Source organism: Oncorhynchus mykiss, chromosome 2 (assembly GCF_013265735.2).
Source record: "Oncorhynchus mykiss isolate Arlee chromosome 2, USDA_OmykA_1.1, whole genome shotgun sequence".
Lineage (NCBI taxonomy): Eukaryota > Metazoa > Chordata > Actinopteri > Salmoniformes > Salmonidae > Oncorhynchus > Oncorhynchus mykiss.
Genome location: NC_048566.1, coordinates 42907400 through 42933048, shown reverse-complemented (window position 1 = coordinate 42933048; position 25649 = coordinate 42907400). Strand labels below are relative to the sequence as shown.

Below are 25649 nucleotides of genomic sequence, written 5' to 3'. Positions count from 1 at the left end.
GTGAGAGAGAGAGCACATGCAAAACAGAGAGAGAGAGCGCATGAGAGACAGAGAGAGAGAGCGCGTGCGAGAGAGAGCGCGTGCGAGACAGAGAGTGCGTGCGAGACAGAGAGCGGGTGCGAGACAGAGAGAGAGACAGCGTGTTAGACAGAGATAGATAGCGTGCGAGAGAGCGCATGCTAGACACAGAGAGAGAGAGAGCGTGTGCGAGACAGAGAGAGATAGCGTGCGAGACAGAGAGAGATAGCGTGCGAGACAGAGAGAGCGCGTGTGAGAGAGAGAGCGTGTGAGAGAGAAAGCGCGTGCGAGAGAGAGAGCGCGTGCGAGACAGAGAGCGCGTGCGAGAGAGAGAGAGAGAGAGCATGCGAGAGAGCGCATGCGAGACATAGAGAGAGCGCGTGCGAGACAGAGAGCGCGTGCGAGAGAGAGCGCGAGAGAGAGTGAATGCGTGCGAGAGAGCGTGCATGCGTGCGAGAGAGCGAGAGAGACAGAGAGTGAGAGCGCGTGAGAGAGAGAGAGCGCGTGAGAGAAAGAGAGAGAGCGCATGAGAGAAAGAGAGAGAGCGTGTGAGAGAAAGAGAGTGCGTGAGAGAAAGAGAGAGAGAGAGAGAGAGCGCGCGTGAGAGAGAGAGGCGTGAGGGAGGGAGAGGGAGACCGCGTGAGAGAGAGGGAGACCGCGTGAGAGAGAGGGAGAGACAGAGAGAGACAGAGAGAGAGCGAGAGAGACAGAGAGAGAGCGCATGAGACAGAGAGAGAGCATGCGCGAGACAGAGAGAGAGCATGGGAGACAGAGAGAGAGAGAGCGCATGAGAGACAGAGAGAGAGAGAGAGAGAGCGCATGAGAGACAGAGAGAGAGAGAGAGAGAGCACGTGCGAGACAGAGAGCGCGTGCGAGACCGAGAGCGCGTGCGAGACAGAGAGCGCGTGCGAGACAGAGAGAGAGACAGCGTGCGAGACAGAGAGATAGCGTGCGAGACAGAGAGAGATAGCGTGCGAGAGAGAAAGCGCGTGCGAGACAGAGAGCGCGTGCGAGAGAGAGAGATAGCTTGCGAGAGAGCGCATGCGAGACATAGAGAGAGCGCGTGCGAGACAGAGAGAGAGCGCGTGCGAGACAGAGAGAGAGCGCGTGCGAGACAGAGAGAGATAGCGTGCGAGAGAACGCGTGCGAGACAGAGAGAGAGAGAGAGAGAGACAGAGAGAGAGAGAGAGCGCGTGCGAGACAGCGAGAGAGAGCACGTGCGAGACAGAGAGAGCACATGAGAGAAAGAGAGTGAGAGCGCATGAGAGAGAGTGAGAGCGCGTGAGAGAAAGAGAGTGAGATCACGTGAGAGAAAGAGAGAGAGTGCGTGAGAGAGAGAGAGCGCGTGAGAGAGAGAGAGAGCGCGTGAGAGGGAGGGAGAGCGCGTGAGAGGGAGGGAGAGCGCGTGAGAGGGAGGGAGAGAGCGCGTGAGAGGGAGGGAGAGAGCGCGTGAGAGGGAGGGAGAGAGCGCGTGAGAGGGAGGGAGAGAGCGCGTGAGAGGGAGGGAGAGAGCGCGTGAGAGGGAGAGAGAGAGCGCGTGAGAGGGAGAGGGAGAGCGCGTGAGAGGGAGAGGGAGAGCGCGAGAGTGAGAGAACACGTGCGAGAGAGAGAGAGACGGCGCGTGCGAGAGAGACGGCACCTGCGAGAGAGAGGGAGCGCGAGTGAGAGAGAGCGCGTGAGAGATAGAGCACATGCAAAACAGAGAGAGAGAGCGCATGGGAGACAGAGAGAGAGAGAGCGTGCGAGAGAGAGCGCGTGCGAGACAGCAAGAGAGAGAGTGTGTGCGAGACACAGAGAGAGAGAGAGTGTGTGCAAGAGAGTGATTGCGCGTGCGAGACAGAGAGAGCGTGTGCAAGAGAGAGAGCGTGTGTGCGAGAGAGAGTGTGTGCGAGCCAGAGAGAGAGAGTGTGTGTGCGAGCCAGAGAGAAAGAGAAAGAGTGCGTGCGTGTGAGAGAGTTTGTGCGTGTGAGAGAGTTTGTGCGTGTGAGAGAGTGCATGCGTGTGAGAGAGTGCGTGCATGTGAGAGAGTGCGTCCGTGTGAGAGTGCGTGCGTGTGAGAGAGAGAGAGAGCGCGTGCGAGACAGAGGGTGAGAGAGAGAGCGCGTGCGAGACAGAGAGAGAGAGTGCGTGCATGCGAGAGAGAGTGGGTACGTGCAAGTGAGAGAGGGAGAGCGAGTGAGAGCGTGCGTGTGCGAGACAGAGAGCGAGAGAGAGCGCGTGAGAGAGAGACATCGTGCGAGAGAGAGCGCGTGCGAGACAGCGAGAGAGAGCAGGCGCGTGCGAGACAGAGAAAGAGAGAGAGAGCGCCTGTGAGACAGCGAGAGAGAGAGAGAGAGAGTGCGTGCGAGAGAGAGAGCGAGAGAGGGAGTGCTTGCGAGACAGAGAGCGCGTGCGAGACAGAGAGCGCGTGCGAGACAGAGAGAGTGAGTGCGTGTGTGCGAGAGAGCGTGCGTGCGTGCAAGAGAGCGTGCGTGCGAGAGAGCGCGCGTGCGTGCGAGAGAGCAGAGAGACCGAGAGAGACAGAGAGTGAGAGCGCATGAGAGAGAGTGAGATCGCGTGAGAGAAAGAGAGTGAGATCGCGTGAGAGAAAGAGAGAGAGATCGCGTGAGAGAAAGAGAGAGAGTGCGTGAGAGAGAGAGAGAGAGAGAGCGCGTGAGAGGGAGGGAGAGCGCGAGCGAGGGAGAGCGCGAGGGAGGGAGAGCGCGAGAGACAGAGTGAGAGCACGTGAGAGCGCATGAGAGTGAGAACACGTGCGAGAGAGAGACGGCGCGTGCGAGAGAGACAGCACCTGCGAGAGAGAGAGGGAGCGTGAGAGAGAGCGCGTGAGAGAGAGAGCACATGCAAAACAGAGAGAGAGAGCGCATGGGAGACAGAGAGAGAGCGTGCGAGAGAGAGCGCGTGCGAGACAGCAAGAGATAGCGAGTCTGAGACAGCAAGAGCGAGAGAGCGTGTGCGAGACACAGAGAGAGAGTGCGTGCAAGAGAGTGAGTGCGCGTGTGCAAGAGAGAGAGCGTGTGTGCGAGAGAGAGCATGTGCGAGCCAGAGAGAGAGAGAGTGCGTGCGAGCCAGAGAGAGAGAAAGAGAGTGCATGCGAGAGAGAGAGAGAGAGACGGCGCGTGCGAGAGAGACGGCACCTGCGAGAGAGAGGGAGCGCGAGTGAGAGAGAGCGCGTGAGAGATAGAGCACATGCAAAACAGAGAGAGAGAGCGCATGGGAGACAGAGAGAGAGAGCGTGCGAGAGAGAGCGCGTGCGAGACAGCAAGAGAGAGAGTGTGTGCGAGACACAGAGAGAGAGAGAGTGTGTGCAAGAGAGTGATTGCGCGTGCGAGACAGAGAGAGCGTGTGCAAGAGAGAGAGCGTGTGTGCGAGAGAGAGTGTGTGCGAGCCAGAGAGAAAGAGAAAGAGTGCGTGCGTGTGAGAGAGTTTGTGCGTGTGAGAGAGTTTGTGCGTGTGAGAGAGTTTGTGCGTGTGAGAGAGTGCATGCGTGTGAGAGAGTGCGTGCATGTGAGAGAGTGCGTCCGTGTGAGAGTGCGTGCGTGTGAGAGAGAGAGAGAGAGCGCGTGCGAGACAGAGGGTGAGAGAGAGAGCGCGTGCGAGACAGAGAGAGAGAGTGCGTGCATGCGAGAGAGAGTGGGTACGTGCAAGTGAGAGAGGGAGAGCGAGTGAGAGCGTGCGTGTGCGAGACAGAGAGCGAGAGAGCGCGTGAGAGAGAGACATCGTGCGAGAGAGAGCGCGTGCGAGACAGCGAGAGAGAGCAAGCGCGTGCGAGACAGAGAAAGAGAGAGAGAGCGCCTGTGAGACAGCGAGAGAGAGAGAGTGCGTGCGAGAGAGAGAGCGAGAGAGGGAGTGCTTGCGAGACAGAGAGCGCGTGCGAGACAGAGAGCGCGTGCGAGACAGAGAGAGTGAGTGCGTGCGTGCGAGAGAGCGTGCGTGCGTGCGAGAGAGCGTGCGTGCGAGAGAGCGCGCGTGCGTGCGAGAGAGCAGAGAGACCGAGAGAGACAGAGAGTGAGAGCGCATGAGAGAGAGTGAGATCGCGTGAGAGAAAGAGAGTGAGATCGCGTGAGAGAAAGAGAGAGAGAGTGCGTGAAAGAGAGAGAGCGCGTGAGAGGGAGGGAGAGCGCGTGAGAGGGAGGGAGAGCGCGAGCGAGGGAGAGCGCGAGGGAGGGAGAGCGCGTGAGAGGGATGGAGAGCGCGTGAGAGAGAGGGGGAGACAGCGTGAGAGAGACAGAGTGAGAGCACGTGAGAGCGCATGAGAGAGAGAGAGACGGCGCGTGCGAGAGAGACAGCACCTGCGAGAGAGAGGGAGCGTGAGAGAGAGCGCGTGAGAGAGAGAGCACATGCAAAACAGAGAGAGAGAGCGCATGGGAGACAGAGAGAGAGCGTGCGAGAGAGAGCGCGTGCGAGACAGCAAGAGAGATAGCGAGTCTGAGACAGCAAGAGAGAGAGAGCGTGTGCGAGACACAGAGAGAGAGTGCGTGCAAGAGAGTGAGTGCGCGTGCGAGACAGAGAGAGCGTGTGCAAGAGAGAGAGCGTGTGTGCGAGAGAGAGCGTGTGCGAGCCAGAGAGAGAGAGAGTGCGTGCGAGCCAGAGAGAGAGAAAGAGAGTGCATGCGAGAGAGATAGAGCGCATGTGAGACAGAGAGAGGGTGTGTGAGACAGAGAGGTAGAGAGAGAGCACATGCGAGAGAGAGCGCAGGAGAGAGACAGAGCGATATTGCGCATGCGAGAGACAGAGAGAGAGAGAGAGCGTGTACGAAACAGAGAGAGCGTGTGCGAGACAGAGGGAGAGCGAGCGCCAGAGAGAGAGAGAGAGAGAAAGCGAACGTCAGAGAGAGAGTGCGAGCTTCAGAGAGAGTGAGTGAGAGAGAGCGAGCGCCAGAGAGAGAGCGAGCGCCAGAGAGAGAGCGAGCGCCAGAGAGAGCGAGCACCAGAGTGGGAGAGAGATGGCGAGCGCCAAAGAGAGAGAGAGAGAGATAGCAAGCGCCAGAGAGTGAGTGCGAGCTTCTGAGAGAGTGAGTGAGTGAGAGCGAGAGAGAGAGAGCGTCAGAGAGAGAGAGAGAGCGTCAGAGAGAGCGAGCATCAGAGAAAGAGAGAGCGAGCGCCAGAGAGAGAGAGAGCACCAGAGAGAGAGAGAGAGAGCATGCCAGACAGAGACAGAGATCGCGTGCGAGACAGAGACCGAGAGAGCACTTGCAAGACCGAGAGAGCGCAGGAGAGAGACAGAGCGATATTGCGCGTGCGAGAGAGAGAGAGCGTGTGCGAGACAGAGAGAGCGAGTGCCAGAGAGAGCGAGTGCGAGCGCCAGAGAGAGAGAGAGAGTGAGCGCCAGAGAGAGAGATCGCCAGAGAGAGCGCGAGCGGCAGAGAGAGAGAGCGATCGCCAGAGAGAGCGCGAGCGAGCGGCAGAGAGAGAGAGAGCGAGCGCCAGAGCGAGCGGCAGAGAGGCGAGAGAGTGAGTGCCAGAGAGAGTGAGTGCCAGAGAGAGAGAGAGAGAGAGAGAGTGAGTGAGTGAGTGAGAGAGAGATTGAGCGCGCCAGTGCGAGAGCGAGCCTGACAGACAGCTCGCGCGCGAGAGAGAGAGAGAGAGACAGACAGACACAGAGAGAGAGCGCACGCGAGAGAGACTGAGAGTGACACAGAGAGAGAGAGAGAGCACGCGCCAGGGAGAGAGAGAGCGCCAGAGAGAGAGAGAGAGTGCGAGTGCCAGAGAGAGAGAGAGTGCCAGAGAGAGCAAGTGCCAGATAGAGAGAGAGAGAGTGCGAGTGCCAGAGAGAGTGAGCGAGTGCCAGAGAGAGAGAGAGAGCGAGCGCCAGAGAGAGAGAGACAGAGAGTTGACTGAATGCTCTGAGAGACTCTGGGTTGAGGTGAGCTATGTGAAGAGATTAGCTATAGGTGTACTTACCATAGGAGTCTCTGTCTCTGGCGCACTCTCTATCTCTTGGCAGTAGTATTGTAGACCAGAGTCTTTCAGAGCGTTCAGTTAGCCCACTGATACCCCTATCAGATCACAGCAAAATCAGTCTACTTGAACAGAGTGATACTCAATCATGAGGCATCAAAGCCAAAGGAACTGAGTAACATTAAGAAATGCTATAGATGGAAGGAATGTAGTGTGGAAACCTACCAAAAAACAATTATGCAACAACAAATGCAATACATTTTAGACAACTTCCTGGATGAAACATTCCACTGTAATAGTGAAGGTGTAAAGTTGGCAGTAGATAATCTAAATAGTATATTTGACCTCTCAGCATCCCTATCAAATAAAAAAAAAACAGAAAACCAAAGAAAATTAATGACAAATGGTTTGATGAAGAATGCAGAAACCTAAGAAATTGAGAAACCTGTTCAACCAAAAACACAGAGACCCAGAAAACCTGAGTCTACTCCTTCACTTTGGTGAATCACTAAAACAATGCAGAAATACACTATGGAAAAAGGAACAGCACATCAGAAATCAGCTCAATGTAATTGAAGAATCCATAGACTCTAACCACTTCTTAGAAATTAGAAAACACTAAACAGATAATTATTTGTGTTGCTATCTGTCCAAAATGTAGATGTATAGAGCAAAACATATTTTTGGCTTTATAACAAAGAACAAACAGCAAAAACATATACATGATCAAATACAAATCTTGGAATCAACTATTGAAGACTAACACACTGGATTATCCACTTATCTTGAATGAACTACAAGACAAAATAAAAACCCTCCAACCCAAAATGGCCTGTGGTGTTGATGGTATCCTCAATAAAGTGATAAAATATACAGACAACAAATTCCAACTGGCTATACTGAAACTCTTTATCATCATCATCCTCAGCTCTGGCATATTCCCCAATATTTGGAACCAAGGACTGATCACCCCAATCCACAAAAGTGGATTTGACCCCAATAATTACTGTAGGATATGCATCAACAGCAACCTTGGGAAAATCCTCTGCATTATTATTAACAGCAGACTCGTGCATTTTCTCAGTAAAAACAATGTACTGAGCTAATGTCAAATTGGCTTTGTACCAAATTATCATATGACAGACCATGTATTCACCCTGCACACCCTAATTGACAAACAAGCAAACCAAAACAAAGGCAAAGTCTTCTTATGCTTTGTTGATTTAAATTTGGCATGAGGGTCTGGTATTCAAATTGATGGAAAGTGGTGTTGGGGGAAAACATACAACATTATAAAATCCATGTACACAAACAACAAGTGTGAGGTTAACATTGGCACATTTCTCCCCACAGGGCCGTGGCGTGAGACAGGGATGCAGCTTAAGCCCCACCGTCTTCAACATATATATCAACGAATTGGCAAGGGCACTAGAACAGTCTGCAGCACCCGGCCTCACCCTACTAGAATCTGAAGTCAAATGTCTACTGTTTGCTGATGATCTGGTGCTTCTGTCACCAACCAAAGAGGGCCTACAGCAGCACCTAGATCTTCTGCACAGATTCTGTTAGACCTGGGCCCTGACAGTATATTTCAGTAAGACCAAAATAATGGTGTTACAAAAAAGGTCCTGTCGCCAGGACCACAAACACAAATTCCATCTAGACACCGTTGCCCTAGAGCACACAAAAAACTATACATAACTTGGCCTAAACATCAGCGCCACAGGTAACTTCCACAAAGCTGTGAACAATCTGAGAGACAAAGCAAGAAGGGCCTTCTAGGCCATCAAAAGGAACATAAAATTCGACATACCAATTAGGATCTGACAAAAAAATACTTGAATCAGTTATAGAACCCATTGCCCTTTATGTTTGTGAGGTATGGGGTCTGTTCACCAACCAAGAATTCACCAAATTAGGCAGATACCCGCTTATTATCAAAATCCAGAAAAAAACTGCTAAATTCTACAACCACCTAAAAGGAAGTGATTCCCAAACCTTCCATAACAAAGCCATAACCCACAGAAAGATGAACCTGGAGAAGAGTCCTCTAAGCAAGCTGGTCCTGGGGCCCTGTTTACAAACACAAACAGACCCCACAGAGCCCCAGGACAGCAACACAATTAGACCCAACCAAATCATCAGAATATAAAAAGATAATTACTTGAATCATTGACAAGAATTAAGAAAAAATACATTGCAAACTAGAATGCTGTTTGGCCCTAAACAGAGAGTACACAGTGGCAGAATACCTGACCACTGTGGCTGACCCAAACTTAAGGAAAGCTTTGACTATGTACTGACATAGCCTTGCTATTCAGAAAGGCTGTCGTAGGCAGACCTGGCTCTCAAGAGAAGACAGGCTGTGTGCACACTTCCCACAAAATGAGGTGGAAACTGAGCTGCACTTCCTAACCTCCTGCCAAATGTATGACCATATTAGAGAGACATATTTCCTTGAGATTACACAGATCCACAAAGAATTTGAAAACAAACCCAATTTCGATAAACTCCCATATCTACTGGGGTGAAATACCACAGTGTGCAATCACATTAGCAAGATGTGTGACCTGTTGCCACAAGAAAAGAGCAACCAGTGAAGAACAAAAACCATTGTAAATACAACCCATATTTATGTTTATTTATTTTCCCTTTTGTGCTTTAACCATTTGCACATCGTTGCAACACTGTATATATACATATGACATTTGAAATGTCTTTTTTTCTTTTGGAACTTCTGTGAGTAATGTTTAATGCTCATTTTTATTGTTTATTTCACTTCTGTATATGAACTACTTCACTTGCTTTGGCAATGTTAACATACGTTTCCCATGCCAATAAAGCCCTATGAATAGAATAGAATTGAATTGAGAGAGCAGGAGACCGAGAGAAAGCAGGAGACAGAGAAAGTCTCATTTGTATTCACCGTGGAGCTACATTCACCTGCCAGGAACACCAACCCCCCCCCACACTACCCTCAACAGATGGCCACCCGCCAGCTTCTACCAGACATACGCACACACCCACACACACGCACACACACACACACACACACACACACACACACACACGCACACACACACACACACACACACTTACACTTACAAAACAACCAAAGACACACTTAGTCAAATGTGCACAGTCGGATACATCTTTGTAAAAGGGAGAGAGTGAAGTATATTATTAGGAAGGGGGGTGAAATCATTAGGAAAAATCATAGCCCTGGTGTCACATTATTTATCCAGCACTGAACATACATCAATTACCCAAGCAGGGATACGCTAAAATATTAATCCATCTATTCAACATCTCATCTTCTCGCCATCCTTTTTCCTCCTCACCTTCTCTTTCTCTCACCCTCTCTCCCCCCCCCCTCTCTGTCTCTTTCACCCCCCCCCCTCTCTTTTTCCCCCCTTTCTCTCTCTGACAGAACAAGTGGCTGGCCCATGCTACAGAGGCGAGTGTACCATGTCATGGCCGTGGCGAGAAGGCTGGGAGGAAATGACCTGGACTACAACAACGATCGCATCCTGGTCCGCCACATCGACTCCTATGACATAGACATGGACCAGTGGACCCGCTGCACCTTCAGCCTACTCACGGGTGGGTGGGATGCGCAGACACACGCACCTGCACACACGTGTACACGCACATACGCACATACTAGAGGGGAGCTTCCCTGTGAAGTTGTCAAGTATGTTCAAGGTGAAGTCATGAGAGGAGACGGAGGGACTTATTTTCGGGAACTTTCCCAACGCACCCTGTGTCTCAGATGACATTGAGTCATCTGGCCTCTCTTTGGCACAGCGAATCATTGTTTTCGCTCTATCCTCTGCAGGTCAGAACGAATCTGGCGTGGCAGTCCATGATGACCGAATCTATGTTGTCGGTGGATATTCTATTTGGACCAATGAGCCCCTAGCGTGTATTCAGGCGAGTGACCTTGACAGGTTTATGTAACCTAAAAAATTGTATGTATTATTAAACTATGCTGTGCGTAGTTTATAAGGTTATAATGCATTATGGGGAAAGAGGGTATTCATAGCAAATGTTATCTTATTACAATATTCTATTGTTTCCTAGGAACGCAAAGCGAGGCGGCCATCTCTGTCGGCGCCGGAAGTACACGTCTATTGTTCCATGTGCATGACATGTTTATTTCACTTCCTGTTGTCCAGGTGTTAGATGTGAGCATGGAGGGGAAGGAGGAAGTGTTCTACGGACCAACTCTACCGTTCGCCTCCAATGGAATAGCAACGTGTTTCCTCCCTGCTCCATGCTTCACCTGCCCCAACCTACAGACTCTACAAGTGCCCCATCACAGGATAGGGGCTTTCTAACACACTAATAGAGACTACAGAGACTACAGAGACTATAGAGACTAATAGAGACCATTGTTACTCTAACTTCCGCGACGCATATAAGGCCCTGCCCCGCCCCCCTTTCGGAAAAGCTGACCACGACTCCATTTTGTTGATCCCTGCCTACAGACAGAAACTAAAACAAGAGGCTCCCACGCTGAGGTCTGTCCAACGCTGGTCCGACCAAGCTGACTCCACACTCCAAGACTGCTTCCATCACGTGGACTGGGAGATGTTTCGTATTGCGTCAGATAACAACATTGACGAATACGCTGATTCGGTGTGCGAGTTCATTAGAACGTGCGTTGAAGATGTCGTTCCCATAGCAACGATTAAAACATTCCCTAACCAGAAACCGTGGATTGATGGCAGCATTCGTGTGAAACTGAAAGCGCGAACCACTGCTTTTAATCAGGGCAAGGTGTCTGGTAACATGACCGAATACAAACAGTGCAGCTATTCCCTCCGCAAGGCTATCAAACAAGCTAAGCGCCAGTACAGAGACAAAGTAGAATCTCAATTCAACGGCTCAGACACAAGAGGCATGTGGCAGGGTCTACAGTCAATCACGGACTACAGGAAGAAACCCAGCCCAGTCACGGACCAGGATGTCTTGCTCCCAGGCAGACTAAATAACTTTTTTGCCCGCTTTGAGGACAATACAGTGCCACTGACACGGCCTGCAACGAAAACATGCGGTCTCTCCTTCACTGCAGCCGAGGTGAGTAAGACATTTAAACGTGTTAACCCTCGCAAGGCTGCAGGCCCAGATGGCATCCCCAGCCGCGCCCTCAGAGCATGCGCAGACCAGCTGGCCGGTGTGTTTACGGACATATTCAATCAATCCCTATACCAGTCTGCTGTTCCCACATGCTTCAAGAGGGCCACCATTGTTCCTGTTCCCAAGAAAGCTAAGGTAACTGAGCTAAATGACTACCGCCCCGTAGCACTCACATCCGTCATCATGAAGTGCTTTGAGAGACTAGTCAAGGACCATATCACCTCCACCCTACCTGACACCCTAGACCCACTCCAATTTGCTTACCGCCCAAATAGGTCCACAGACGATGCAATCTCAACCACACTGCACACTGCCCTATCCCATCTGGACAAGAGGAATACCTATGTGAGAATGCTGTTCATCGACTACAGCTCGGCATTCAACACCATAGTACCCTCCAAGCTCGTCATCAAGCTCGAGACCCTGGGTCTCGACCCCGCCCTGTGCAACTGGGTACTGGACTTCCTGACGGGCCGCCCCCAGGTGGTGAGGGTAGGCAACAACATCTCCTCCCCGCTGATCCTCAACACTGGGGCCCCACAAGGTTGCGTTCTGAGCCCTCTCCTGTACTCCCTGTTCACCCACGACTGCGTGGCCACGCACGCCTCCAACTCAATCATCAAGTTTGCGGACGACACAACAGTGGTAGGCTTGATTACCAACAACGATGAGACGGCCTACAGGGAGGAGGTGAGGGCCCTCGGAGTGTGGTGTCAGGAAAACAACCTCACACTCAACGTCAACAAAACTAAGGAGATGATTGTGGACTTCAGGAAACAGCAGAGGGAACACCCCCCTATCCACATCGATGGAACAGTAGTGGAGAGGGTAGCAAGTTTTAAGTTCCTCGGCATACACATCACAGACAAACTGAATTGGTCCACTCACACAGACAGCATCGTGAAGAAGGCGCAGCAGCGCCTCTTCAACCTCAGGAGGCTGAAGAAATTCGGCTTGTCACCAAAAGCACTCACAAACTTCTACAGATGCACAATCGAGAGCATCCTGGCGGGCTGTATCACCGCCTGGTATGGCAACTGCACCGCCCTCAACCGTAAGGCTCTCCAGAGGGTAGTGAGGTCTGCACAACGCATCACCGGGGGCAAACTACCTGCCCTCCAGGACACCTACACCACCCGATGTCACAGGAAGGCCATAAAGATCATCAAGGACATCAACCACCCGAGCCACTGCCTGTTCACCCCGCTATCATCCAGAAGGCGAGGTCAGTACAGGTGCATCAAAGCTGGGACCGAGAGACTGAAAAACAGCTTCTATCTCAAGGCCATCAGACTGTTAAACAGCCACCACTAACACTGAGTGGCTGCTGCCAACACACTGACACTGACTCAACTCCAGCCACTTTAATAATGGGAATTGATGGGAAATGATGTAAATATATCACTAGCCACTTTAAACAATGCTACCTTATATAAATGTTACTTACCCTACATTATTCATCTCATACGCATACGTATATACTGTACTCTATATCATCGACGGTATCCTTATGTAATACATGTATCACTAGCCACTTTATACTATACTATGCCACTTTGTTTACATACTCATCTCATTGTACATACTGTACCCGATACCATCTACTGTATCTTGCCTATGCTGCTCTGTACCATCACTCATTCATATATCCTTATGTACATATTCTTTATCCCCTTACACTGTGTACAAGACAGTAGTTTTGGAATTGTTAGTTAGATTACTTGTTATTACTGCATTGTCGGAACTAGAAGCACAAGCATTTCGCTACACTCGCATTAACATCTGCTAACCATGTGTATGTGACAAATAAAATTTGATTTGATTTGATTTACAGTAAATACATCATGCAAACAACTCATATGGACATACATACAATTATGTAACACAAAATAATAGAACCAAAGGTCTGCTCCTTTACAACAGCCCCACTCTTCCTCTAAAAGGCACACACACACACACACACACACACACACACACACACACACACTCTCTTCAAGTGCAGGCGTCACTGCCCATCCTGAGGATGAAAAAAGGAAGGTCCTCAAAGAGGAAGGTCCTCAAAGTTCCCTATTCCTATCCAGCTACCCTGTGATGAAGGACTGATCTTCCATCAGCTGCAGGGTTTGGGTCAATTCCATTTCAATTCAGTCAATTCAGGAAGTAACCAGAATTCTGATGACAATGTTGCTCATTGAAAAGCATTGAGAATAATAGATATTGATTGGAGTAATATATCCAGAATTGACCCCAACCCTGCTCAGATGACTGGCTCTAGTCAAACTGGTGCAGACCAGTAGATCGCAATGCTGGAGCACTCAAGGGGAGCATAGCTCTCTACGGAGTGAAATGGCTCCCTCTTTTACTAATGCACTATAGGGCTATTGGCACTCTAACTAGCTGTACTTACTACTTGCCATAACCCATCTACTCAATACAAAGCCAATGGACCCACCCACGGTCATTTCAATTGAAACCTGTCCTGTGTAAACTGTGGACCCATCTTACTCTTTCTCGAGCGTGTGTTTTTCTATTCAAGCTCAGAATTGAAGACTGTTTTAACAGTTGAGTGAATGTCTGACCACGTAGCATACAGTGCATATGCTCAGCACGCTATGTGTCGCCACTGTCTTATGCCATTTTCAAAACGTCTCGTTTTACTTCGTCAAAGAAATAACGCCGTTTCACCTCCAGCAGTGAGAGAGAGGACTTTAAAAACATGTCTTGTTTTCAGAATAAAGAGGTCCAGTACTGTATCAATAAAGCCCGTGATAAATTGAACCGAGCAAGTTGTTCATCCGCTGTATTGTGTTAGTCTGAAATACGGGATTCATTTTTTTTTGTTGCTTTTGGGTGGGTTGTGTTGTTTTTTTTGTTTTTTCTATTGGGCACAGGGCGCTTTTTTGCTGGTTTACATTCTCCCTTTTGCAGGATTTACTATCATTTATTCTATCCTTAGCACATTTTCTCATCTGCTTGCACGCACTATATCGAGGCGTTTTGGTACTTCCCTTATGCAATGCGCTTTTCCACGCACTAACTATTATTAGAAACTGGGTGGTTCGAGCCCTGAGTGCTGTTTGACTGACAGCCGTGGTATATCGGACCCTATACCACGGGTATGACAAAACATGTATTTGCATTGCTCTAATTACTTGGAAAACGGTTTATAATAGCAATACAGCACCTCTGGGTTTGTGGTATATGGCCAATATACCACTGCTAAGGGCTGTATCCAGACACTGGAGGAGACAGGTTAAGGAAGGATTGTGTATGTGTGCAATTCATAGGGTGAATGGGCAAGACAAAAGATTTAAGTTCCTTTGAACAGGGTAGGTGCCAGGCGCAGCGGATTTGTCACAAACTGTAACGCTGCTGAGTCTGAACAATGGTCCCCCACCCAAAAGCCATGTAGCCAACTTGACAACTGTGGGAAGCATTGGAGTCAACCTGGGCCAGCATCCCAGTGGAATGCTTTTGACACCTTAAGTAGAGGGAGGGGGATATATCTACCAGTCTGTCTATCCTGCCCTCTAGCCAGCAGTCATAGTGACAATAGTGGTAGGTGGACCGTTTGTCCAGATCTGCAATGGTCCGTCACAGTGGACACATCATCCCCATAAAAACACGGAAATGTTTTTTTTCCTCCGTTCGTTTTTCACATCGTGAAGTTTACCCAAAAAAAAGTAATTCATTGTGAGGTTTTGATAGCCGTGTAATTCTCTCTCGGGCAAGGTGAGTTTTATCAATATATTCGCCTCAGTTTACTTAACATGTGCAATTCTAATGATCGATAAAAGGGACCTTGTCTGAGAGAGATTTGCGCGGTTATAAAAATGTCACGCCAGGGTAAGCATACACGAAACAAAGACCTTATACGAAGTAGTTCTAAAATCCCAGAAGGAAAAATGAATGGCTAAAAAAAAAAACGATTGGGAACCATTTCCTGGGTTTTATGACTCACACTGTGGTACTCAATAGGCTAATTAGCAATCATGGCACACATATAATCATACAAAGCTGCACCGATATTCAATATGTATCCACATAAAGAGGAAGAGCTGATAGGAAGTGGATAGGCCAGGTAAATCACTGAGCATGAAAGACGAGGCACGCAGCTCAAAAAGCTCCCCTATTGATCTTTAGGGACAATACAATGATCCTACCAAGACTAGCATACAACGCCACAGTGCAATGAATAATTGCATTATTGTTTTCCAGGGAGCACAAAATTCTACTCTAGGCCTCAGTGAAAATGTCATTTGAATGACGGTGCAAAAGCCCTGTGAATTGAACGTTTCATTCCAGTTGTGGGTCTACTCTGGACAGTTATTAACAAGGTCTTGAAAGGCACCATGGCAGGCCTGTCTGGCTGTATTTCTACTTCTGATACTGAGATGCGCGGTCTTGTTGCGGATCATCATTCTCGCATGACGTCCTATAATAATAATAATCTCAGCAGGCCCAGTTATTCACAGGAAAGCTCAACACATGCTCCGCCTCCTCCGATCTGAGCAGCTATTCTTCGCTCATCTAGAATCTAACCCAAATATTTGTCATTTTACTTTTAAAATGTATTAATTACCTTTTACATGTGGCATAAACACACAACCGGTCACAATGTTTTTTCACTGCCTGGTATGGCAACTGCTCGGCCTCAGACCGCAAGACACTAGAGGATAGTGCGTGCGGCCCAGTACATCACTGGGGCCCATCTTCCTACCATCCAGGACCTCTACACCAGGCGGTGTCAGAGGAAGGCCCTAAAAATTGTCAGACTCCAGCCACCCTAGTCCTAGACTGTTCTCTCTGCTACCGCACGGCAAGCGGTATCCGGAGCGCCAAGTCTAGGTCCAAGAAGCTTCTAAACAGCTTCTACCCCAAGCCATAAGACTCCTGAACATCTCATAAAAAATGGCTACCCAGACTATTTGCATCCCCCCCTATTTTACACCGCTGCTACTCTCTGTTGTTATCATCTATGCATAGTCACTTTAATAACTCTACCTACATGCAGATATTACCTCAACTAACCGGTGATTGATCCTGTACCGGTACCCCCCTGTGTATAGTCTCGCTACAGTGCCTTGCGAAAGTATTCGGCCCCCTTGAACTTTGCGACCTTTTGCCACATTTCAGGCTTCAAACATAAAGATATAAAACTGTATTTTTTTGTGAAGAATCAACAACAAGTGGGACACAATCATGAAGTGGAACAACATTTATTGGATATTTAAAACTTTTTTAACAATTCAAAAACTGAAAAATTGGGCGTGCAAAATTATTCAGCCCCCTTAAGTTAATACTTTGTAGTGCCACCTTTTGCTGCGATTACAGCTGTAAGTCGCTTGGGGTATGTCTCTATCAGTTTTGCACATCGAGAGACTACTATTTTTGAACCATTCCATTGTAGATTTTGCTTTGTTTTGTGTTTTGGATCATTGTCTTGTTGGAAGACAAATCTCCGTCCCAGTCTCAGGTCTTTTGCAGACTCCATCACGTTTTCTTCCAGAATGGTCCTGTATTTGGCTACATCCATCTTCCCATCAATTTTAACCATCTTCCCTGTCCCTGCTGAAGAAAAGCAGGCCCAAACCATGATGCTGACACCACTATGTTTGACAGTGGGGATGGTGTGTTCAGCTGTGTTGCTTTTACGCCAAACATAACATTTTGCATTGTTGCCAAAAAGTTCAATTTTGGTTTCATCTGACCAGAGCACCTTCTTCCACATGTTTGGTGTGTATCCCAGGTGGCTTGTGGCAAACTTTAAACAACACTTTTTTTATGGATATCTTTAAGAAATGGCTTTCTTCTTGCCACTCTTCCATAAAGGCCAGATTTGTGCAATATACGACTGATTGTTGTCCTATGGACAGAGTCTCCCACCTCAGCTGTAGATCTCTGCAGTTCATCCAGAGTGATCATGAGCCTCTTGGCTGCATCTCTGATCAGTCTTCTCCTTGTATGAGCTGAAAGTTTAGAGGGACGGCCAGGTCTTGGTAGATTTGCAGTGGTCTGATACTCCTTCCATTTCAATATTATCGCTTGCACAGTGCTCCTTGGGATGTTTAAAGCTTGGGAAATCTTTTTGTATCCAAATCCGGCTTTAAACTTCTTCACAACAGTATCTCGGACCTGCCTGATGTGTTCCTTGTTCTTCATGATGCTCTCTGCGCTTTTAACGGACCTCTGAGACTATCACAGTGCAGGTGCATTTATACAGAGACTTGATTACACACAGGTGGATTGTATTTATCATCATTAGTCATTTAGGTCAACATTGGATCATTCAGAGATCCTCACTGAACTTCTGGAGAGAGTTTGCTGCACTGAAAGTAAAGGGGCTGAATAATTTTGCACGCCCAATTTTTCAGTTTTTGATTTGTTAAAAAAGTTTGAAATATCCAATAAATGTCGTTCCACTTCATGATTGTGTCCCACTTGTTGTTGATTCTTCACAAAAAAATACAGTTTTATATCTTTATGTTTGAAGCCTGAAATGTGGCAAAAGGTCGCAAAGTTCAAGGGGGCCGAATACTTTCGCAAGGCACTGTATTGTTATTTTACTGCTGCTTTTTAATTACGTGTTACTTTTATTTCTTATACTTACTCCTATTTTTGTAAACTGCGTTGTTGGTTAGGGGCTCGTAGTTGTTAGGAATTTTATGAATAATGACTAAACAATATCTACATTTTAAATAGAACTATAAGTAATTCAAACTTATACTCTGTTTTATTATATCTGATTCATAATATTAAGGGATTGTGGAGCATGAAACAGGGGGTAATTAAACATAAATACCATTCCAGCTAGGTTGGGGAGGAAATGGATTGTGGGTTTTAAGTAAGCAGAAAGGATCGTTAACCTATGGTTGAACCGACTCAACTTAGCTCTGGGATGTTTAGATAAGGCAGTGAGTGTTTTCCTAGGTTTTCCATTATCTGGAGCTGTCTGCTGAATAGTGATAGATGAAGACTTCACAAGTTTAATCTTGTTTTAACTGTGTGTCTGGGCGAGGGGGTGGGAATAAACTTTTGAACTTTTTTGAACTGTTCTGTCCTGGTCGATAGGGGGAAGGACATTTTATAACCTATGACGTCATATTTTGTATATAAACTGTATTTTGTATATAAACTGTTCGTGGTTTCATGGCAGCGCGCTCCGAGAATAAATACTATTCTCTCATTTTGATTAGACTGGTATCTCCTATTTTCATAAAATTGACAATCTTACAAATTCTTATAAAATAGACAGTGATTTAATTAATGTACAATTATAGGAATTATGAAATTACATTAACACCTGTTGTATTTCACTGTAAGGTCTACCTACACCTGATGTATTCGGCGCACTAATAACATTTGATTTTAATGTTTTAATCTGATTACTTCAAAAGTCTCCTGTAGGCTACCTGCACACTTTCCTCCAAAATATAATTCCAGCATCCAAACTGTGCGGTGTCCATTTGATGAATGGAAAGACACGTTACGAATCACAAAAGTTGAATGACATTGAGACTGTCAAGCCAAGCTTTCGATACTGGGTAGACCTACAAATTAAGGAGGGATGTAGGCCTATTTTCTGTTTGTCGAGATGACAGTCTTTGATTGTGGTGTTTAAAAAGCAAACCATGATATTGAAGCGCCTGAAGTCGGTATGCTTCACTTATTGATTGTGTGGTACATTGGCATAGAGACCTGCTGGTGGATCATTCATTGCATATATTTTATATAATCAGATTTTTAATCAGATTTCCTGGCCTCTCGAATCTGACTTCCCCCAGCTGATCATTGTCTGCAGCCGGCTCTGATCGTAGAGTAATAAAACAGAAATGGAGAATGAGCTCGTCTGTGGTGGTCAGCGAACCCTCAACCTTGTGTCCCGTAGCCCTGCGTGGCATCAACTGTGCCACAAAAGCATGCTGATGTGGAAAAAGTCAATATCCACATTTATAAACACATGGTTGCTATGTTTTTATTTTATTTGTAGTTGTAAACATTATTTTGAGTTAATTCTATGGGGGGGGGGTTGTATGCAACAACAAAACTACAGTACAAAGGGGAGGGTCATGTGAAAGTATTTTTTGTGTGCCTTTTTTTAATGACACCTCAAGTTCCTCAGACGTGAAATTATGACTATTGAAATGAAGCCTGATTTGCATGAAGATTTCAAAGGAAAAAGGGAATGGAAAGAGCAAAAGTAATCTTTCGGACTCTTTGGTTGTATCTGATGAGGGACAGTCTCAGGAAAGGAGGCGGTTCTGCCTGTAAAGTTGGGCCAACAAAAGAGTGCATTAGCACACAGAGATCCTATTTGTCTACTATCAGTAGTTAATATCACACCAGAGAAACAGTTAGAAAAACAAAATATTATACATTTATCTATATGCGTCACACACTCTTCCCTCGTTCCATGCCTGTACAATTAGGAAACTGAAATACAACACATGCACTTCCACATTCTCTTTTTTTCATCATATTAGTCACTTTTTTTCGTAACACCTTTTTGAAAAATATTTCAATGTGAAGATGGAAACTTGATCATAAATTATGATCTGTAACTCCAACAGGACCATTTCTATACATTATGTACATGTGAAGATGGAAACTTGATCATAAATTATGATCTGTAACTCCAACAGGACCATTTCTATACATTATGTACATGTGAAGATGGAAACTTGATCATAAATTATGATCTGTAACTCCAACAGGACCATTTCTATACATTATGTACATGTGAAGATGGAAACTTGATCATAAATTATGATCTGTAACTCCAACAGGACCATTTCTATACATTATGTACATGTGAAGATGGAAACTTGATCATAAATTATGATCTGTAACTCCAACAGGACCATTTCTATACATTATGTACATGTGAAGATGGAAACTTGATCATAAATTATGATCTGTAACTCCAACAGGACCATTTCTATACATTATGTACATGAATTTCAAGCCCAGTGGTGTTGAGGTCAACAGCATGGTAACCTGGTCCTGGGGTCAAGGGTCAGTCCTCCTCCAGGCTGATGATCTCCGCCTGATCACAGTCCCCCAGCAGGGTCAGCAAATTCCTGTCACACATGCAGAGAGTGAGTGAGTGAGTAAGAGAGGGGTCACAAAATGACTCCCAAAGGTGTCACAGCACAAGATCCAGTATATTTCATACAGAGAGTGGACTGTGTCACTGAACACTGCATCAGTATTCACTATATATATATATATATATATATATATATATACACACACACACGCACACACAGTGCATTCAAAGTATTCAGACCCCTTGATTTTGCCCCCCAAAAAATTGTTATTCTTATTTTAAAATCTATCTACACACAATACCCCATAATGACAAAACTCTCCCTCCATCCCAGCTATTACAGCCTCGAGTCTTGTTGGGTATGTCACGAACCAGCTCAAAGCCCATAACAAAGGGAGACAACGTGGAGATAAGGAGTAACAAAAAGGTATATTTATTAACTAAAGCAACTAAGGAAAATATACAATGGTGTGTGTGTAATCAGTAATCAGTAGTGTAAGTGAGTGTTTTGCAAGCATGAATGTGATAATGCAGAGTGTTGAAAGGTGCCAAAGCAAACAAACGGCCACCAAGAACCACAACACAATCTACAAAGGTGTCTGCATGGAGAGAGTCTCTTCCATGAATGTGGAAGAGGTCTATTTATCCTGGGACACACCTGGCCCACGTGTTTCCCATGTAGCTGACGACCCTCCCCAACTCCGCCCACCGGCATCCTAATAAGGAAACAAGAACAAAGAGAGAATACGGCAGACAGAGTGGGAGGGTCGTCACAGGTATGACGCTACAAGCTTGGCACACCTGTACTTGGGGAGTTTCTCCCATTCTTCTCATCAGATCCTCTCAAGCTCTGTCAGGTTGGACGGGGAGCGTCGCTGCACAACTATTTTCAGGTCTCTCCAGAGATTGGATTGGAAGTCCGGCTCTGGCTGGACCACTCAAGGACATTCCGAGACTTGTCCCAAAGCCACTCCTGTGTTGTCTTGGCTCTGTGCTTAGGGTCGTTGTCCTGTTGGAAGGTGAACAATCGCCCCCGTCTGAGGTCCTGAGCGCTCTGGAGCAGGTTTTCATCAATGATCTCACTGTACTTTGCTCCGTTCATCTTTCCCTCGATCCTGACTAGTCTCCCAGTTCCTGCTGCTGAAAAACATTGCCACAGCATGATGCTGCCACCACGCATTACCGTAAGGATGCTGCCAGGTGTCCTCCAGATGTGATGCTTGGCATTCAGTTCAATTTTGTTTTCATCAGACTAGAGAATCTTGTTTCTCATGGTCTGAGAGTCCTTTGGGTGCCCTCCGTCTGGCCACTTTACCATAAAGACCTGATTGGTGGAGTGCTGCAGAGATGGTTGTCCTTTTGGAAGGTTCTCCCATCTCCACAAAGGAACTCTGTCAAAGTGACCATCGGGTTCTTGGCCACCTCCCTGACCAAGGCCCTTCTCTCCCTTTTGCTCAGTTTGGCCAGCCAGCTCTAGGAAGAGTCTTGTTGGTTTCAAACTTGTGTGCTTCTCCAAATCATGTCCAATCAATTGAATTTACCACAGGTGGACTCCAATCAAGTTGTAGAAACATCTCAAGGATGATCAACGGAAACATGACCCACACCGTAACTTTGAGTCTCATAGCAAAGGGTCTGAATACTTTTTTATTTCACCTTTTATTTAACTAGGTAATTCAGTTAAGAACAAATTATTATTTACAATGGCGGCCTACACTGGCCAAACCCGGACGCCCTATGGGACTCCCAATCACGGCTGGTTGTGCTACAGCCTGGAATCGAACCAGGGTGTCTGTAATGACACTGAGATGCAGTGCCTTAGACCGCTGCGCCACTCAGGAGTAAATAAGGTATCTGTTTTTGTTTTTTTGAATACATTTGAAACCATTTCTAAAAACCTGTTTTTGCTTTGTCATTATGGGGTAAGATTGTAGATTGATGAGGGAAAAAAAATATATTTAATACATTTTAGAATAAGGCATATTCTAAAATGTGGAAAAAGGGAGGGGTCTGTCTGTCTGTATTTGGGGTTGTGTGTTTTTATTAGTGATGTGGTTTGATATCTGGCATGTCACACACTGGCTTTATGGTTTTATGACCCATAGATTAGGTTATGTCCAACATTTGAAAACATTTTGCTACGGTGTACAATAATTGACACGACCCAAGTGCTGAATGCAGAGAGAGGAAGAGTAAAGGTTATAGCAGTTGGTCACATGGCGCATCCCCGGCGGCGGCTGAACGTCTCTCCACCACCAGCTGCAGGGCCTCTGTACTGGTCCTCCTCACTGTGAACGCACAGCTGCTTTTAGACTAGTTACCACACAAAAAACCTAGAGAAACACTACCCATAAAAGCAAGCTTGTTCGACACATTGTTCACAAATATGATTACTGTGTCTTTATGTGTGTACTCTCACCGTGAAGCTCGTTGACCAGCTTCAGGCAGCGGAGCAGAGAGGGGAAGGGGCATGGTGAGCAGGGCGGGGTCACAGTCATTGTTCTGTCTCAGCAGCTCCAATAGGAAGGCCAGGACCGTGACCAGGCGGGGAGGAGGGGCGTTGCCTTTGAAATGCAGGAAGTTCTCACTATGGAGACAGATACAGATGAGGTATGACACAGAGCCAGTAATGTCTGGCCATTTAATAGATGCTCTTAGGAGGCTGTCAAGGTGGATTAGGATGAAGTTGTCCTGAGACACTGCTCCAAGGTCAGTTTGGCTTCGCATTCCCTTACCTAATTATTAAGGTGAGGATTTGGGCAGGGTTTACTCATCCTGGATCTGTGCCTAAGAGCAATCTCTACCCAGAGCGTCAGAATCCTACCTGATCACCTGCAGGACGCTCCTCCTCAGTGCTGCCCCACGTGGGGCGGGCGTGGCCTCGCAGGCCGCCAGCAGCACCGGGTGATTGGCTATGGCCCCAACCGATGGAGTGGCAGGCAGGAAATGGTCAAGGTACTTGGAGATGACATCACGGAGCTGCTTCTTTAGGTAGGCTCCCTGAGACAGACATACTGGCTGCTATACACAGAGCCTGGAGGGGAAGAAAGGAGAGACAGAGGCACAGTGAGAGAGGTCAGTATAGTATTATTAATGCTCATGGGAAATACTTCTGGATTTTTCTGTCCTCCCCTCTAACCCTGCTAGTACTTTCTGAAGTATCCAAACAATACTTTTCCCCCCTGAAAGTATCCAAACTGGGGTAGTAAGTAACATAATGTTTAGGTATAGGGAGTGTGTGTGTGCGTGTGTCTGTTCATGCGTCCCACCTGCAGGTAGAGGAGTCCCTCAAGGCCTTGTCCAGCCCAGACAGAGAGTTAGGGAGGTGCTTGCCCGTTGACAACGTTGAACAGCAGCTGCTGGGCCTTGGAGGTGGCCAGCAGGGGACTCCAGTGCTTCACCACGCACCCTGAACACACACACACACAGTCAACACCAAGGATGACAGACATTCAACGTGTTTGACGAGATAGGCTCGAAGCAAGTCGCTGGGCAGAATTGCTAATCCTGATCATATCCTGATCCTCTCACACGCGCCGATTCTTTCTCGCCCAACACCAAATTGACCTCTAGCCAATATCTTGTCTATGCACTTGTAGAGATCTGTAATGATTGGATAGGTATAAGCAATAAGGTTATAGCTCCACCTTACACCTGTCCAGTCCTTAGAGATTCACACAACAGCCTACGGGGATAGGGGCAGACCTCCGTGATGCATACACCCACCCACAGCCCAGTAGGCCAGCAGCAGCCCCTCCTGAGGACTCTTATTGACCAGGTATTGTTTGATATATTCATGATGTCCCCCTGTGTAGTCCAGAGCACGGGCGACCATGGCAGAACGCTCAGACAACACCTGCAGCCCACTGTACACACACTCCACAGCCTGAGAGAGAAAAATACAAAAGCGACATAATGCATCTAAGCTGTATATGTATGGAAATGCAGACTTGCCTTTCAGCGTATGCTGTTGATATACTTGTTAATGCCAAAATAAAGGAAACGCCAACATAAAGTGTCTTAATGGGGCATTGGGTCACCACGAGACGCCAGAACAGCTTCAATACTTCTTGGCATAGATTCTACAAGTGTCTGGAACTCTATTGCAAGGATGCGACACCATTCTTTCACGAGAAATTACATTTTGGATAACGCTGTGTCATGCGTCGCTCCATAAATCTCCCATAAGGGTTTTTAATTGGGTTGAGATCTGTTGTTTGAGACACACACATACCCTCAAAACCCCCTATGCTACTTTGAGAGCCTTCTTTCAAAGTCACTGAGATCTCTTCTTCTAGACATGGTAGCCAAAATAATAGACAACTGGGCATTTTTTATACATGACCCCTAAGCATGATGGGATGAATTGCTTAAATAACTCAGGAATCAAACCTGTGTGGAAGCACCTGCTTTCAATATACTTTGTATCCCTCATTTACTCAAGTGTTTCCTTTCTTTTGGCGGTTACCTGTATGTATCTTGCATGCTGCTATCCCTATTACAGTGTGTGTGTGTAGTACCTTGATGAACATCTCCAGAGCAGACCTGGGCACTAGCTTGCTGCTGGCTCTAGGCTGCAGCCCGGCCCTCTGCAGTAGGGGGACACCATTCTGTATACTTCCGGCCCTTCTTTGGACACTGTGTTAACAACCCTCCAGGCAAGCTTCAATGCCATACAACTCTCCTTCCGTGGCCTCCAATTGCTCTTAAATACAAGTAAAACTAAATGCATGCTCTTCAACCGATCGCTACCTGCACCTACCCGCCTGTCCAACATCACTACTCTGGACGGCTCTGACTTAGAATACGTGGACAACTACAAATACTTAGGTGTCTGGTTAGACTGTAAACTCTCCTTCCAGACCCATATCAAACATCTCCAATCCAAAGTTAAATCTAGAATTGGCTTCCTATTTCGCAACAAAGCATCCTTCACTCATGCTGCCAAACATACCCTTGTAAAACTGACCATCCTACCAATCCTCGACTTTGGCGAAATAGCCTCGACTTTTACAAAATAGCCTCCAATACCCTACTCAACAAATTGGATGCAGTCTATCACAGTGCAATCCGTTTTGTCACCAAAGCCCCATATACTACCCACCATTGCGACCTGTACGCTCTCGTTGGCTGGCCCTCGCTTCATACTCGTCGCCAAACCCACTGGCTCCATGTCATCTACAAGACCCTGCTAGGTAAAGTCCCCCCTTATCTCAGCTCGCTGGTCACCATAGCATCTCCCACCTGTAGCACACGCTCCAGCAGGTATATCTCTCTAGTCACCCCCAAAACCAATTCTTTCTTTGGCCGCCTCTCTTTCCAGTTCTCTGCTGCCAATGACTGGAACGAGCTACAAAAATCTCTGAAACTAGAAACACTTATCTCCCTCACTAGCTTTAAGCACCAACTGTCAGAGCAGCTCACAGATTACTGCACCTGTACATAGCCCACCTATAATTTAGCCCAAACAACTACCTCTTTCCCAACTGTATTTAATGTATTTATTTATTTTGCTCCTTTGCACCCCATTATTTTTATTTCTA

At 47.2% G+C, this 25649-nt stretch overlaps 2 pseudogenes; one reads left to right on the top strand and one right to left on the bottom strand.

Moving 5' to 3' along the window:
* Positions 1-10381, top strand: part of LOC110501576 — a 39606-nt pseudogene extending 29225 nt beyond the window's left edge.
* Positions 10382-22305: 11924 nt separating this feature from the next.
* Positions 22306-25649, bottom strand: part of LOC110501569 — a 32531-nt pseudogene continuing 29187 nt past the window's right edge.